This window comes from Pan paniscus, chromosome 22 (assembly GCF_029289425.2).
Source record: "Pan paniscus chromosome 22, NHGRI_mPanPan1-v2.0_pri, whole genome shotgun sequence".
Classification (NCBI taxonomy): Eukaryota; Metazoa; Chordata; class Mammalia; order Primates; family Hominidae; genus Pan; species Pan paniscus.
Window position 1 is genome coordinate 10,106,886 of NC_073271.2, and position 17,000 is coordinate 10,123,885.

General features: G+C 39.1%; 1 pseudogene; it reads left to right on the forward strand.

The window, feature by feature from the left end:
* LOC134729748 (POTE ankyrin domain family member B3-like) overlaps positions 1 to 11,725 on the forward strand; it is a 34,962-nt pseudogene extending 23,237 nt beyond the window's left edge.
* Positions 11,726 to 17,000: the final 5,275 nt, after the last annotated feature.

Genomic DNA, 17,000 nt, shown 5'->3' on the forward strand with positions numbered 1-17,000 from the left:
TTAATTTTAATTATTTATTTATTTAATTATTTTAACAGTTAAATTTTATTTTATTTTCTAATTTTTCATGTCCATACTTGATTACTTAAGAATAAAATTATTTTAACATGCATTCCAAAAGAGGAGACATACACGGAAATACAACAAGCAAATTAACCTTCTATTTTTGCATCTGCAGAAAATGTCTCAAGAACCAGAAATAAATAAGGACTGTGATAGAGAGGTATACCTTTATGTTCAAATGTTTCTGTGGAATTAGATTTTTATGTTATGCTGTTTAACAAAGTGTAGTAAGTGTAGGCATACATGATCCTATCATGTAAGTAGCATAAATCACCAGTGAAAAATTTAATATTTAACTCAGAAAGAATTCTGTACATTGAGTTTTCAAGAGATACAAACCCTAGAGAGATTCTTTCATTATTATGGAACAATCCTGAATGGTGCCATAAAATGCTAGATAATGCCACTTCAGGAGATTTGGACCAATCATTTTATCTTTCTTGGTTTTAGTCTGATTATCACTAGATAATGTGGCTAAATAAGATAATTACTTATTCTTTCTAATTTCCAGCTGGAAAATTGTATAGTTATTGAATGTGAAATTTGGGGAGCATCTAATTTTCTGGAATTCCACGCTTGCACCTCAGCAGTTTCACTCTGCTCCTTGTGTTGTGGCAGACTTTGGTTTTCATGTTTCAGTGAGCACCATCATGTTTTTGATATCCAGGAACCAAATGAAAAAAGAACGATCAAAGGCAGCGGGGGAGGAGAATATCTTAGTGCAGAAAAGGGCCATCTTCCTTTCTATTCCTGAAGCCCCCCAGTGTCTCATCCTCTACATCTGAGTGTTTAATGTAAAATCTAGGTGGTAAAGACAGAAGACACATTTTGTGTCTATGTCGTTTTATTTTTGTGTTCCCATGAGTCAAATGGGGTAAATTCATATATAAGATTTTGAAGAGTTTTTGGGAATAAAAGCACAAAATGAAGGAGGGCCCTTTTTGAATTTTGGAAAATTCTGTTTTATTCAGTCAAACAGCAATCAAGCAAACTTTACAAAAATTTCAATGATATACTAATGACATGATAATTACATCTTAAAATTATACGGTAATAGTTCTGTATATATGATCAAATTTAAGTGTGAGATATTTTTAATGACTAAAATAATGGCAAACTGAGTAAATTGATAAAATCAATTAAAAAGGTTATTTTTATTCAATAAAGTGATAACCATCCTTAATATCAAACTTCCACTCAAGGTTGAAGAAGAAATAAAGAAGCATGGAAGTAATCCTGTGGGATTACCAGAAAACCTGACTAATGGTGCCAGTGCTGGCAATGGTGATGATGGATTACTTCCACAAAGGAAGAGCAGAAAACCTGAAAATCAGCAATTTCCTGACACTGAGAATGAAGAGTATCACAGGTAAGCCTATGGCAACATTTAATAGGAGATAACTATATGCTGTCAAACTAATCCTAATTTGGGCTTTCATAATGAACAAATTTTATACTTTTACTAGAATATTCAGCCTTGCCCGTTAATCAGAAAAATGAAAATCAGTAAACAATGAGTTACCGTTTTTTCCAGTCATTAATTTATTTGAAAAATAACCAGTATTGGCAAATGTGAGGGAAAAGGCATTTTCTTTTCTTTTTAATGAACTTTTATTTTAGCTTCAGAAGTTCATGTGCAGGTTTATTATATAGGTAAACTGTGTGATGGAGGTTTGGACTACAGATTATTTCATCAGCCACATAATAAGCAAAATACTCGAGAGGTAGTTTTTTGGTCATCTCCCTCCTGCCACACTCCACCCTCAAGTAGACCCTGGTGTCTGTTATTCTCCTCTTTGTGTCCATAAGTTTTCATTGTTTAGTTCCCACAAATGAGTAAGAATATGTGGCATTTGATTTTCTGTTCCTGCATTAGTTTGCTTAGGATAATGGCCTCCAGCTCCATGTGTGTTGCTGCAAAGGAAATGGTCTCATTGAAAAAGACATTTCATACACTGTTGGTAAATATATTTTGAACATTAATTTAGTAGCATATTTGCACACACACATATATAACATAGTAAGCATATATAGGTATGTTAAGGATATTTGTATAGATTTGTCACATATGTACTTATGTATAAGGACATTTCTTACAGCATTATTATATCAAAAAGATGGATCCTTATCAATAGGAATTTATCATTATCAAAAGTAAATCCTTACCGATAGGAAATAGCTCAATTTTCATACCCAGAAAATAATACAGTATGCAAACATTTTTTACAAATGAGGTTAGATCTAGAGTATACTGATTATTTCACAATTAAAATGTATTTAAAGCATTTAGCTTGGTAACATATCTTAAGATAATTTTGTTAGAATTCTTGTAATATCTGCTGTGTTGCAAATGGAAGCTACATGCTACATTGACACTGTACCTTGTTAGCAACGAGATTGCTAGTTATTAAATTTTTGTTGTCAGTGCCTGAGTGCCAAAATATTGGACCTTCAATCTGAATATTGCCAAGGGATTGTACATGGGGATCTATATTTAATATAAACATTTGAGTATATTGAGTAAAACTTTTATTAAAATATATCAAAGTATCTTTCATCTGCTAAACCAGGAGCTGGCCAGCTTTTTCTGCAAAGAGCCAGTTAGTAAATATTTTAGGCTTTGTGGACTATATATATATATTTTTTTTTGAGACAGGGTCTCTGTTGCCCAGGCTGGAGTGCAATTTTGTGATCACAGCTCACTGCAGCCTTGACTTTCTGGGCTCTAGTGATCCTCCCACCTCAGCCTCTCTATTAGCTGGGACCCCAAGTGTGCAACATCACACCCAGCTAATTGACTCTATGGACTGTAAAGTGAATAAGCATGGCTGTGTTCCAAGATTCTTTACTTACAAAAACAGGCAGTGGGCTGGATTTGGCCCACAGGTGCTAATTTGCTGACCCGTGTGCTAAAAGGAAGGTGCTGCTAATGCAGTAACACTTATTTGTAAAAGTGCCCTGCATGTGTGACATTATCTTTCCTTTGAGAAAAGGATATATTTCAGTATTCACCTCACCATATTTTTCCACAGTGACTTCATATAATTTTAAAAATTTCATTTGTAAAATAAGATTATTTTCTGCATTTCTGCCACTTTATTCCTGTTAATAGAACTCAGTATTTTACGGTGATCAATTACTTTGTATATTCGATGAGTATCAACTGTCCTAGAATTGGCTGATTTTTATCAAGCAAGAAATACTCTCCTTGAAGCTTTTAGTTTTTCTTGGTCTTTATGTATAAGCATGAACAAAATGATAATTAGCTTATGTAATCTAGAAATGGTCAAGGCAAATTTTAGTTCTATAGTTTTAAGAATTTAACACCTTGGTCTGGCATTTTTAATGCCACATGTGTATAATTTTTATAAGCTTTAAAATATATAATTGTTATATAAAATTTGAAAACTACACCTGTTATGTAAAATTTGAAACTATTTGTCTATTACTTTTCCATGACTGTGGAAGAAAATTACAACATTCTCAGCCATGACTCCTAAGTATGATGTCCTTAAAAGAACTGTCTACACTCACAAACTCAAATTTTCTTTTCATTCACTCTTGATCTCATGCCAGTAAGTCTTCAATTTCAGCAGTCCTCCAACATTGTTTTTCCTCAAGATTATCACTAATTTTTTTCTGTAATAAATCTAGGCACTTTTCTTCCACCTCATTTTATTTAATCTGTCAGCAATATTTGAGCCAATGGAGGGCATCTCCTCCCTAATGGCATCTTCACTTGGCTTTCAGGACCTCACTCCCTCAGGCTTTTCCTCCTGCCTTTCTAGTCCATTCATCATGGTCTGTTTTGCTTGCTCCTCCTCATCTTTCTCCTTTTGGACGTTGTTGTTTCCCAGGGCTCACTCCTCAGTCTTCTTTCTCGTGACTTTTTCTTTTTCTTTTTTGGAGACAGAGTTTCACTCTGTCTCCCAGGCTGGAGTTCAGTGGTGTGATCTCGGCTCACTACAACCTCTGCCTCCTGGGTTCAAGCGATTCTCCTGCTTCGGCCTCCTGAGTAGCTGGCATTACAGGTGCATGCCACCATGCCCAGCTGATTTTTGTATTTTTAGTAGACACAGCATTTCCCCATGTTGGCCACCCTGGTCTCAAACTCCTGACCTCAGGGGATCTGTCTGCCTTGATCTCACAAACTGTTGGGATTACAGGTGTAAGCCACTGCACCCAGCCCCTCATGACTTTTTCTACTGTGTATATGCTAGTGATTTTTGAATGTATGTCTCCAGCTCAGATCTTTCTCCTTAATTCCAGATTTCTATATCAGCCTGCCTACTTGACGTCTCTATTTGGTTAGTTATTGGGTATCACACACTTGTCAGATCCAAAATTGGGCTACTGATGTCCTTCCTGAAATCTGCACCTCATGTAGTCTTTCCTATTTTTGGTTAAGGGCAACTCTTCCAGTTGCTCTGCCAAATATCTCGGTGTCATTCTTGACTCATCTCTCTCTCTCTCTGACACCTCACATCTAATCTCTCAGTAAATCTTGTCAGGTCTACCTGAAGAATATGTCCAGAAGCCAGTCATAACTTGTACATCTGAGCCACCCTCATCTGCAGTCTAGATGAGTGTCATAGACTGGGAATTGATAGTCCTGTTTTTTAAAAACTTCCCTTTTCATCAATTCTTAACTCAGTGGATGTATTTAAAACATAAGTCAAATTGTGTCATTCCTCTGCCCCAGCCCTTCTGATTATCTCCCATTTCACTCAGAGTATGTGTCAAAGTTCCTCCTCATTATCTCCCTTGCTCTGCTTCAGCCAAACTGAATTCTTGCCGTCCCTTATCTACCCCTAGTTCTTAAAGACGCCAGGCACACCTCTGTGATTCGCAGTTCCCTGTGTCTGGAGTGCTTTTTCCCCAGTTATCCTCCTAGCTTTCTCTTTCCATTCCTTCAGTTCTTTATTTAAAACCCCCTTTCTAAGAAGAAGAGGAAAAAGGGTAAAAAGAAAGACATTAAGGAACAACCACTTTCTGAGGAAGAACAGCGTGCTACCTAGACGCGTCATGCTTGAGGTTCAATTGGGTGCCTACCAGGGATGCTCTCTAACGTAATGAAGGGAAGGTTCAGTGAAACCAAGTGATTTAACATCTCTAACTTCAAACCCATTTGTATCTTGACATCAACGCTGTTAACCTTATGTCATCATTTCTTAGAGTCTTTGATATACAAATAAAAGGTTTTTTGTATTAGAAAAAAAAATCCCCTTTCTCAGCAGGGACTTTTCTGACCACCCCAACTTTCCCACCACCCTCCCCACCAAACACATAAACATTTCATTTTCCTACTTTAGTTTTTCTCCTCTAACATACTGTATATTTTGCCTTATCTGTCTGTTGTTATTGTGTGTTTTTCTCACTCTCATGAATAGGGTTTTTATTTTTTCACTACCATATCCTCACTGCCTAGAAAAAGGCCTAGCATATTGGATGAAGCTACCTAATAAATACTTATTAAATGAGTGAATGGAGTTTATCCTGGATATATTGTTTGATTAATTCTCACTTTAAAAATGTTTGACATGGTTCATTCTAACAGTTTTGCCCGGTAATTACATGCATTTTAAAAATGGTTTTGGCTCTTTATAATAAGCTACATTCTTTATATTATTTTTTTATTTAGAGAGAAAAGCCCAATATTGTGGTTATTCACTATTTATTCTTTTACTAGTAATCATAATTGTAATTATGGTAAACTGAGTCAGAGGAATTGCAAACTTTACTGGTATTTTATTTTATTTTGAGATGGAGTCTCGCTGTATCCCCCAGGCTGGAGTTCAGTGGTATGATCTCAGTTCACTGCAACCTTCGCTTTCTGGTTCATGCATTTCTCCTCCCTCAGCCTCCCAAGGAGCTGGGATTACGGGGGCATGCCACCACGCCTGGCTAATATTTGTATTTTTAATAGAGATGGGGTTTCACCCTGTTGGTCAGGCTGGTCTCAAACTCTGTACCTCAGGTGATCCACCCACTTCGGCCTTTCAAAGTGCTGGGATTACAGGCATGAGCCACTGCGCCTGGCCACTAGTATTTTATTTAAAAAAAAATTAGGGTGGCACATTTAATGGACTTACAAATTCTTTTCAAGGGATTATGAACCTTTGGTATTTGAAATAAAGATACAGAGTTGGAATTTTTTGCTTCCTATAGTAAGAGGAATACTGGTCAGGCACTGTCTATTCTGATGGAGCAGGTGCTGCTGCGTGGCTGTATTTCAGAAGCAAGCTGCTCACATTGATATTGGTTGGTGAGCAAGAGCAGTGGTCATTGATTGATTGACTACATTTCAAACTGGCTTTTGGGTGGCTTGTTGTTACCATTGGTACAAGTCATTTCTTTCCTAAGTTAGAGTCAACTTTAACCAAAAATTTTCTGTATAAAAGTTGCCTTCAATTAACTATGTTCAAAATGAAAGTATTTTATATTCCAGAATTGTAGACTTCATTTGAAAATTTTGGTCAAGATGAATTGGTTAATAATAGCTCTCAGGAAGATCTGTTTTCTTTTTTAAAAAAATACATATTTCTCTGTATAATTTATTCCTTAAAATTAATTATTTTCTTTCTGTTTTTGGTATTTTTAGAAGCTTTTGCTCAAGTCCTAACATAATCTCCAGTAGGAGATTTTAGTCTCTTTGTCAGTTCATGTATGTATATGGTAGTGATACCCTCTTTTTAAATTCCTTTTCTTGTTCACTTTCTTCTCAGTACAATAACAGTGATATTCTTATATATCTTTACCTCATTTAAAAGTAATTACAGTTTTCTGCTGGCAAATTCAGCTTTTTATATTTTGACTAAATACTAGGCTAAAATTGAAGAAAATTTACAAGGTCATTTTATTTTCAAACAAAATCATTACTAATAAAAATTGCTACTTTTGAAATATAAATAATGACATTTTGATATTTTAAAAGTAAGGATACACACCCCCCCCCAATAGTTTGGCTTTGTGTTTCCACCCAAATCTCATGTCAAATTGTAATTCCCAGGTGTTGAGAGAAAGACCAGCTGGGAGGTATTGGATCATGGGGTTGGTTTCCTCCATGCTGTTCTCTTGATAGTGAGTTCTCACAAGAGCAGATAATTCTATAATGGGCTCTTTCCCTTTCACTTCTCTCTCTCCTGCCACCTTTTGAAGAAGTTGCCTGCTTCCCCTTTACCTTTTGCCATGATTGTAAGTTTCCTGAGGCCTTCCCAGCCATGTGTAACTGTGAATCAATTAAGCCTGTTTCCTTTATGAATTACCCAGTCTCAGGTGTGTGTATATATATATATATATATATATATATAATTTTCTTTATTCCACTCATCAGTTGATGGACACTGGCTGATAACATATCTTTGCATATGTGAATTATGCTGCAGTAAACATACGTATATAGGTGTCTTTTTGAGAGTATGATTTCTTTTATTTTGGGTAGGTATCCAGAAATGAGAATGCTGGATAGAATGGTAAGATCTACTTTAACAGAACTCTCCAGAATGTTTTCCATAGATTTGTACTAATTTGTATCCCCACCAGCAGTGTATAACTCTTCTTTTTTCACCACATCCACACCAACATCTGCTGTTTTTTTTATTTTAGTAGTGACCATTCTGGCTGAAGTGAGGTGATATCTCACTGTTGTTTTATTGTACATTTCCCTGATGATTAGTAATATTTAGCATGTTTTTATATTCTTGTTCACCATTTGTACATCTTCTTTTGAGAAATGTCTATTCATGTCATGTGCCCACTTTTTAATGGAATTATTTGTATTTTTCCTGCTGATTTGTTTGAGTTTCTGGTAGGTTATGGACATTAATCCTTTGTTAGATTCATAATTTGCCCATATTTTCCCCATTGTGTAGGTTGTTGGCTCACTTTGATGATTATTTCTTTTGCTGTGCTGAAGCTTTTTAGTTTAATTAGGTCTTTATTTATTTATTTATTTATTTATTTTTATTTTTGTTGCTTTTGCTTTCAGGGTCCTCATCATAAATTATTTGCCTAGGCTAATGTCTTCAGGTCTTAGGTTTAGGCCATTATCTTGAATTAATTTTTTTACATGGTGAGAGATAGAGATCCAATTTCATTCTTCTATATGTGACTATCTTTTTTTCCCAGCACCATTTGTTGAATAACGTGTACTTTCTCCAGTGTATGTTTTTGTATCCTTTCTCAGAGATCATTTGGTTGTAAGTGGCCTTTCTTCTGAGTTGTCTATTCTGTTCCATTGATCTGTGTATCTACTTTTATACCAGTACCATGATGTTTGTTACTGTGGCCTTAGAGTATCATTTGAAGTCAGGTAATGTGATGCCAACATGTTTGTTCCTTTTGCTTGGTATGTCTGTTGCTATTCAGGCTCTTTTGTGGTTCTACATGAATGACAGCTTTTTAAAATAACTCTGTGAAGAATGACATTGGTACTTTGGTAGAAACTGTATTGACTCTGTAGACTACTTTGGGCACTATGGCATTTTCACAATATCAATGCTTTCAGTCCAGGAACATAGAATGTATGTTCATTTATTTGTATCATCTGTGATTTTCTTCAGTGGCATTTTCCAGTTATCCTTTGATAGATCACTCACCTCCTTCATTAAGTATATTCCTAGGTATTTTACTATTTTGCAGCCATTGTAAAAAGGATTGGATTCTTGATATGACTCTCAGCTTGGTTGTAGTTGGTGTATAGTGGTACTGTTCATTGGTATTTGTATATTTTGTAACCTCTGAGACTTTACTAAATTCATTTATCAAATCTAGGAGTGTTTTGTAGGAGTCTGTAGGGTTTTCTAGGCATAAGATCATATCATTGGTGAAGAGAGAGTTTGACTTTCTCTTTTCCAATTTGGATGCCCTTTATTTCTCTTGCCCAATTGCTCTGCCTAGGGCTTCCCAGTTTTCTTCTTAATATGCATGAAATAAAAGTAAAATTGAAAGCGATTAATGATCAGTTTATTTCACATCTCTCTCTCATACACAGATAAAATTAATTCAAAGTTCTATGTTAAAAACACAATATTAGACCCTGTCTTGTTCCAAAGGGAATTTCTAAGTTGTCTATAAATTACAGAGGAATCAAGAATATAAGTGGAAACTGTTTCCAAAAAAATAAACATAAAAGGTTTGGGCTAACACAGGGGTTTCCAATCCCCAGGCCACAGACCAGTACCAGTCCCTGGCCTGTTAGGACCTGGGCCACACAGCAAGAGGTTAGTGGTAGGTGAGCAAGTGAAGCTTCATCTGTTTACAGCCACTCTCTGTCACATTACCACCTGAGCTGCTCCTCATGTCAGATCAGCGGTGACATTAGATTGTCATAAGAGCATGACTTGAACCCTATTGCAAGCTGCTCATGCATGGGATCTAGGTTGTTCACTCCTTATGAGAATCTAATGCTTTATGATCTGTCACCATCTCCTGTCACCCCTAGATGAGACCATCTAGTTGCAGGAAAATGAGCCGAGGGCTCCCACTGATTCTACATGATGGTGAGTTATATAATTATTTCATTATATATTAGTAATAATAGAAATGAAGTGCACAATGTATGTAATGTGCTTGAATCATCCTGGAACCATCCCCCACCTCAGGTCCATGGAAAAATTATCTTCCACAAAACTAGTCCCTGGTGCCAACATGACTGGGAGAGCAGGGTTAACAGATGTGAGACCCCTTTGCCTTGTCTTGGATTAATGTGCAGATATACATTGTGTGAATGACATCTGATGGTGCCATCTTGCCCTGTAGATCATTTTAGGGACACCTCCAGTATTTCATGAAAATTAAAATTTCTTCTAGTGACGAACAAAATGGTACCCAGAAACAACTTTCTGAAGAACAGAACACTGGAATATCACAAGATGAGATTCTGACTAATAAACAAAAGCAGATAGAAGTGGCTGAAAAGGAAATGAATTCTGAGGTATTTTCTTTAGTCATTATCAAATGTTTTCTTATGTGTGTATATTTTTAAAAAGCTTTATTTTGGAAGGTATAAAGGATTTTTAAATCATATATATACACACACACACCCTGTATATCCTTGGTCATATATCTATATATGTACACATAGGATAAAGCCATGTTCTTAATTCAACTGCATTTGCCTGCAACAGTCGAGTAGTGACCTTCACAATGGCCTCAATCCAAAGGAAAAGCATTTGATATTTTTCATAAGAATTGATTATCTTTCCAATATCAAAAATAAGTTTTGCTACTAACAACAGATTTGCTAGTTTTGGGACATTAGTTCTTTTTAAAATATTAATAGAGAAGTCAGTTTGTTATTTTCACTAATAGGAAAGTAGGAAATGTACAGCTGGGTCAGAGGCCACATTGTGGATGTCATTATCCTTGCTTTTGAGGAGAGGAACAGTTTGCTCCGAGTAGTTTCTCATTTCAATGCAAAGAGCTTTGAAAACAATGACATGCCATGATACACATTTAGTGATAATTTATTGATAAGTATTTTCTTCCCAGATGAATAGTTCAGTATGTTTCCTGTATTTCACACTTACTACTATAATGTTTCAAACATTATGAAGAGGAAAGAAAAGTTATTGCAATGGCAAATAATCTCATGATTTCTAAGAAAAGCCTTGTAAGTTATATCTTATTTACCATTTGTATTTTGAAATAAAAGGCTTCTTTTGTATTTATATATTTACACCACAGAAGCAACTGATTTTGTGGAGGATCACTAGCAGTAGCATCAGAAGACCTGGCAAAAATCTTGCACGTTGCATATATACGTGTGTGTGTGTGTGTGTGTGTGTGTGTGTATTCTAGATGGAGTCTTGCACTGTCACCCACGCTGGAGTGCAATGGCACAAACTCAGTTCACTGCAACCTCTGCCTCCCAGGTTCACACGATTCTCCTGCCTCAGCCTCCTGAAGTGCTGGGATTACAGGTGTGAGCCACTGGTCCTGGCTGCATATATTTTTTGACCTCTCCTTTTAAGAATCGTGATCTTAAATGAGTTGAGTGTTGTATATAGAAGTGCAATGCTTAGATGCCGGTGTGTACATTGTAGAAGGGTACAATGCTTAGATTTAACAGTTATGAATAAATGTAATTCTTATAACTGACTGTAAAAATATTAGAAAAGCAGTATATTGATAAAACATTCCTCAGAAAAAGGAACTTAAAGAACTTTGAGGAATTGCTTCTGTCCTAATATATGCATAGCTAAGGCTCTTATGATGGTGTGGTTTGTAGGTTAGATATCAGAGTGTAAACCCAATTTTAAAAATGTAGCCAAATGTATTAATCTTCTATTTTATGCCTCTGGGTTTTTTGTAATTCAGAGAAAGGCTTTTCCAATTCTGAAATTCTTAAAAATCCTCTAGTGATTTATTTTTCATGGTCTTTAGATAAATATTTCAACTTTTTGAAATTTACACTCTTTTAGATTTGAAGTTTTGTCCAACTTTTTTCCAGTTAAATATCCACTGTGGGAATTATTTCATTATACAAATATAAATGTCATTCTTTAATTTGAGAAGAAATCATGATATGTCATTCTATTGAGTGCTAAGTAAAAGTTCCCTTTGTTTACTTAGCTTTCTCTTAGTCATAAGAAAGAAGAAGATCTCTTGCGTGAAAACGGCATGTTGCGGGAAGAAATTGCCATGCTAAGACTGGAACTAGATGAAACAAAACATCAGAACCAGCTAAGGGAAAATAAAATTTTGGAGGAAATTGAAAGTGTAAAAGAAAAGAGTGATAAACTTCTAAAGGCTATACAATTGAATGAAGAAGCATTAACGAAAACCAGTATTTAAGTACAGTGGACAGCTTAGGATTTTGACAACTGAGAATGCTCAGTTCTGAACTGGAGAACGTAAGACACAGCTAGGAAACACTGGAAATGGAAATTCAATCATGTCATTGTAGACTGACGACTGCTCTACATGATTGTGATCAAAGTCAGATAGCTGAAAGGGACTTCTTTCCAGAGAACAAACATCAACAGGTTTATTTACAGGAGAAAATGAATTCTCATATATCTCACCTAAAAGATAACAGTGAGATTCTGAACAACTCTAATGCTGACAGTAAAATTAACAACCTAAAAATTAAGCTCCATCACACAGGATAAATTCTGAGAGAAAAGATGAGGCAGGCCACCATCTTTCCTGTTTGGGCAACTTAGTCATTCCAGCGTGTGGGCTTTGGAGAGTACAAACTCACCAGGGGCAGAAGAGATCCTGTGGCATAGCACAGCTGCTTTACCAAATCATGGCCAGAATGCTTCTGTAAGCAGGCCCCTGATCCTGTTCCTCGTCACTGGACAGGATCTCCCACCTGAGGCCTCCAGCTACACCCACCAGTGTTCCCTGGCCAATGGAGATTTGAAACCTACCTGGGACAGAGTTCCCAGAGAGAGGGGTGGGCCATGACCTTTGTTGTTTGGGCAACTAACCCTTCTGGCCTGTGGGCTTTGGAGAGCCCAAGCTGACCAGGGGTGGAAGTGGTACCTCAGCACAGAACAGCCACCCTGCGAAAACGTGGCCAGACTCTTGTTTAAGCCAGTCCCGAACCACATTTCTAATCACTGGGTGGAGCCTTTCAACCAGGGTCTCCAGCCACCTTCACTGCTGTTCTCTGGCTGACAGAGGTTTCAGGCCTCCCTGAGTCAGCGCTCCCAGGGGGAGGACCAGACTGTCATCTTTGCTGTTTGGATGACTCAGCCAGTTCAGTCTTAGAGTTTCAGAGTGTCTGAGGAGACCAGGGGCTGAAGTGAACCCCCAGCACAGCATAGCCACTCTACAAAAACGTGGCCAGACTTCTTTTTTAAACAAGTCTCTATTCCTGTTCCTCCTGACTAGGCAAGACTTCTCAACTTGCTTCCAGTCACATCCAACAGGTGTGTTCAGATTGGCAACAGGTTCATACCTCAGAGGTACAGAGCTCCCAGAGGAAAGGGCAGGCTATCGTCTTTGCTTTTTCGCAGGCTTCACTGCTGATACCTTCAGCCACTGGAAAATACGAGGCAATTGGCGACTGGAGTGGACCCCCAGCATACCACGGCAGCCCCACAGAAAAGTGGCCAGACTGTTATGTGGGTGCCCATTTCCATATCTCCTTGATGGGCAGGTCTTCCTGGCCTGGGTCTCCAGCCAGCCCCCCACTTGAGCTTTCAAGCCAGTAGCAACTCAGCAACTCCCTGGACAGAGCTTCCAGGAGCAACAGAAATCCTCTCTGCCACTGCCTCTGCAGTGGAACTGCCCTTGCTACCCTCAGAATATCAAGGGAGCAAAGACCCTAAGTGCCATATTGACACCTCCAACAAGCTGCAGTTGACACAAGGAACAAGTCAGTCCATCTTCCATGGGTACAACACACCCCTTACTGCTCATCACCAGACAAGGAACCCTGGCTTGGGCCCACAGCACAGACCCTCCATCCTGGGGTGATTACATTAAGTAACTGCTAACTTACACCTCTCTAGGGTGGAGCCCCCAGGAGACAAGGAAAGTGGTGGAGCCGCAAGTCAGCTGATGTGGAGCCCGGAGGGCAGGGACATCTATGTCTCTAGGCTCCACTTGCTCTTATGAGACACTTTATCCCAGCACTTAAGGAGTGCTGAGGTCAGACCAGCCCCATCTCATGTGCAAGATTGCCCAGCACAGATCGGGTCTAAGAGTTCTCTTCCTAAAAAACGGGACTTGCTTAAAAAAGAAGTCTGGCCGCGTTTGTGTAGAGCAGTTGTGCTGTGCTGAGGATTCACTTTTGAGAGAGTTCTCCTCTGAGACCTGATCTCTGCTGGGCAGTCTTGCACATGAGATGGGGCTGGTCTGACCTCAGCACCCCTTAGTCTGCTTGCCTCTCCCAGGACCCCAGCCAGGCCACACCTGCTTAGAGGGCACTTTCGGGTGCCCACACCATAGCTTCTGTACAAGCGGACCGTGGCTGATCAGTGGAGAGCTGCAGCAAGGTGACCTCTACAGCCACGTACCAGCCTGCACATTACCTCTCCATACTGCAGCCCTTTATATGGAAACTTCCTACATCACTTTGCTGTGTGTGTTTACACAGGTGGGTTTTGTTGTACTTGCCCTAACAGCATATGGGAATGCAGCACACACCCCAACCCACACCAACTGCCACTGAAGATGAAGCCATGGTGGGCACAGAACCAAAAACCCCACCCCTGCTAGCATCTCACCCTTGAGGTAATGCTGTGCAGAGGAAAAGGGACCTTCTTATACCCTGAGTGACCACTGTTGCTTGGGGGGGATCAGAGAAGGCACCTTCACTGGCCAGCCACCCACCCCAAACCAGCACTACCTCCAGTGCAACAGCACACACAGTCAGCAGGGGCCCCCTGGCCCACACCCCAGCTGTTTTTCCTCTACCACTAGGTGAATGCCCACAGGGAGGCAGGGACTTTTGCATCTGCTAGCATTCTGCCACAGCTGCCGCACTTTGGTCCCCTCAGTGCAGTGGACTCCAAACCTCGAGGAGCCAGAGAACAAAGTTGTGGCCCAATACAAGTTCCCCAGAGTTAAAGCACACAGTCCAAGAATTGGGAGCTGCATGTTGGCCCCTTAAAATCCTCCAAAAACAAAACCTGTTGGCTGAATCCACCTTACATCACAATCAAATCCTCAAGGTCATCAGATATAATAAAGGAAAAATACCCTGTCCAAAGTTCAGCAACCTCAAAGATTGAAGGTGGATAAGCCCATAAAGATGAGAAAAAGACTCTGTGCAAGAACACTGAAAACTCAAAAATTCAGCATGCTTTCTTTTCTCCAAATGACTGCATCAACTCTCCAGCAAGTGTTCAGAACTGGGCTGAGGCTGAGATGTCTGAAATGATACAAGCAGAGTTCAGGATATGGGTAGGAACAAAGTTCCCTGAGTGAAAGAAGTATGTTGTAATCCAATACAAGGAAGCTAAAAATCATTGTAAAACATTGCAGGAACTAACAGACAAAATAGCGAGTATAAAGAAGAAAATAACTGACCTGACAGAGCTGTAAATCACACTAGAAGAATTTTCATAATGCAGTCACATGGTGATTGTGTGTGATTGCATTATGAAAATTATTGTAGTATGTGTGGGCACCTGAGAGTGCCCTGTAAGCAGGTGTGGCCAGGCTGGGGTCCTGGGAGAGGCAAGCAGACTAGGGAGGGCTGAGGTCAGACCAGCTCCATCTCATGTGCAAGACCATCCAACAGAATAGACCAAGAAGAGGAAAGAATCCCAGAGCTTGAAAACTGGCTTTCTGAAATAAAACAGGCAAACAAGAATGGGGGAAAAAAGAATGAAAGGGAATGAACAAAACATCCGAGAAATATGGGATTATATAAACGACCAAATCTATGACTGATTAATGTACCTGAAAGAGATGAGGAGAATGGAACCAACTTGGAAAACACATTTCAGAATATCATTCATGATAATGTCCCCAACCTAGCCAGACAGGCCAACATTCAACTTCAGGAAATCCAGAGAACCTCAGTAAGATATGCCATGAGAAGATCATCCCCAAGACACATAATCATCAGATTCTCTGAGGTCAAAATAAAAGAAAAAGTGTTAAAGGCAGCTAGGGAGAAAGGCAACATCACCTGCAAAGGGAATTCCATCAGACTTAGCAGACCTCTCAACTGAAACTGTACAAGCCAGAAAAGATATTCAACATCTTAAAGAAAAGAAATTTCAACCCAGAATTTCATGTCCAGCAAAATTAAGCATCATAAGTGAAGGAGAAGCAAGATCCTTTTCAGACAAGCAAATGCTGAGGGAATTCATTATCACCAGACCTACCTTACAAGAGCTCCTGAAGGAGGCACTAAATATTGAAAGAAAAGACCACCACCAGCCACTACAAAAACACACTGAAGTACACAGATAAGTGATGCTAAAAACCAACCACATACATAAGTCTGCAAAAAAGCCAGCTGACAGCATGACGACAGGATCAAATCCACACATACCATTACTAACCTTAAATGGAAATGGGCTAAATGCTCCAATTGAAAGACACAGGGGGCAAGCTGGATAAAGAACCAAGACCCATTGGAGTATGCCATCTTCAAGAAACCCATCTCACATGCAGTGCCCTACATAGGCTCAAAATAAAGGAATGGAGAAAAATACTTCAAGGAAATGGAAAATAGAAAAAAGCAGGTGTTGCACTCCTAGTTTCTGACAAAACAGACTATACCAATAAAGATTAAAAAAAAAAAAAAAGACAGAGGGCTGGGCGCGGTGGTTCACGCCTGTAATCCCAGCACTTTCGGAGGCTGAGACGGATGGATCACAAGGTCAGGAGATCGAGACCATCCTGGCTAACACGGTGAAACCCCGTCTCTACGAAGAATACAAAAAATTAGCTGGGCATGGTGGCGGGTGCCTGTAATCCCAGCTACTTGGGAGGCTGAGGCAGGAGAATGGTGTGAACCTGGGAAGTGGAGCTTGCAGTGAGCCAAGATCGTGCCACTGCACTGCAGCCCAGGCGAGACAGTGAGACTCCGTCTCAAAAAAAAAAAAAAAGAGAGAAGGAGATTACAAAGGTGGTCCTGACCTTTGATAAATCTCATTATTGCTTGATACCAACCTGGGCTATCTTTATTGCCCAAACCAATAGGATAATGTGCTGAGGTTAGGGAGCTTCTCCCCTGCAGAGAATCCCTGATCTCCCAAAATTTGGTTGATATCTAAGGTTGATTGCCATACAACTCCTTTTCTGAAGTTTTTCTTATTTCCAACAAGGCAAGTTTTCCTGCTTCCATGATGATGGAGAGCAGGCACCTCCTTTCTTGAGTTTCAGCTTGCTTCTGACAGGGAAGGTGAGTGTAAGTTTTTTCCAGCTTCTAAGATGGCAGAGAACAAGCACCAGCCTGAGACTTATTTCCAGGTAAGTAGCTGAATTAGAGTTTTGTCTTAAAATTTTTCCTTAATGACTAA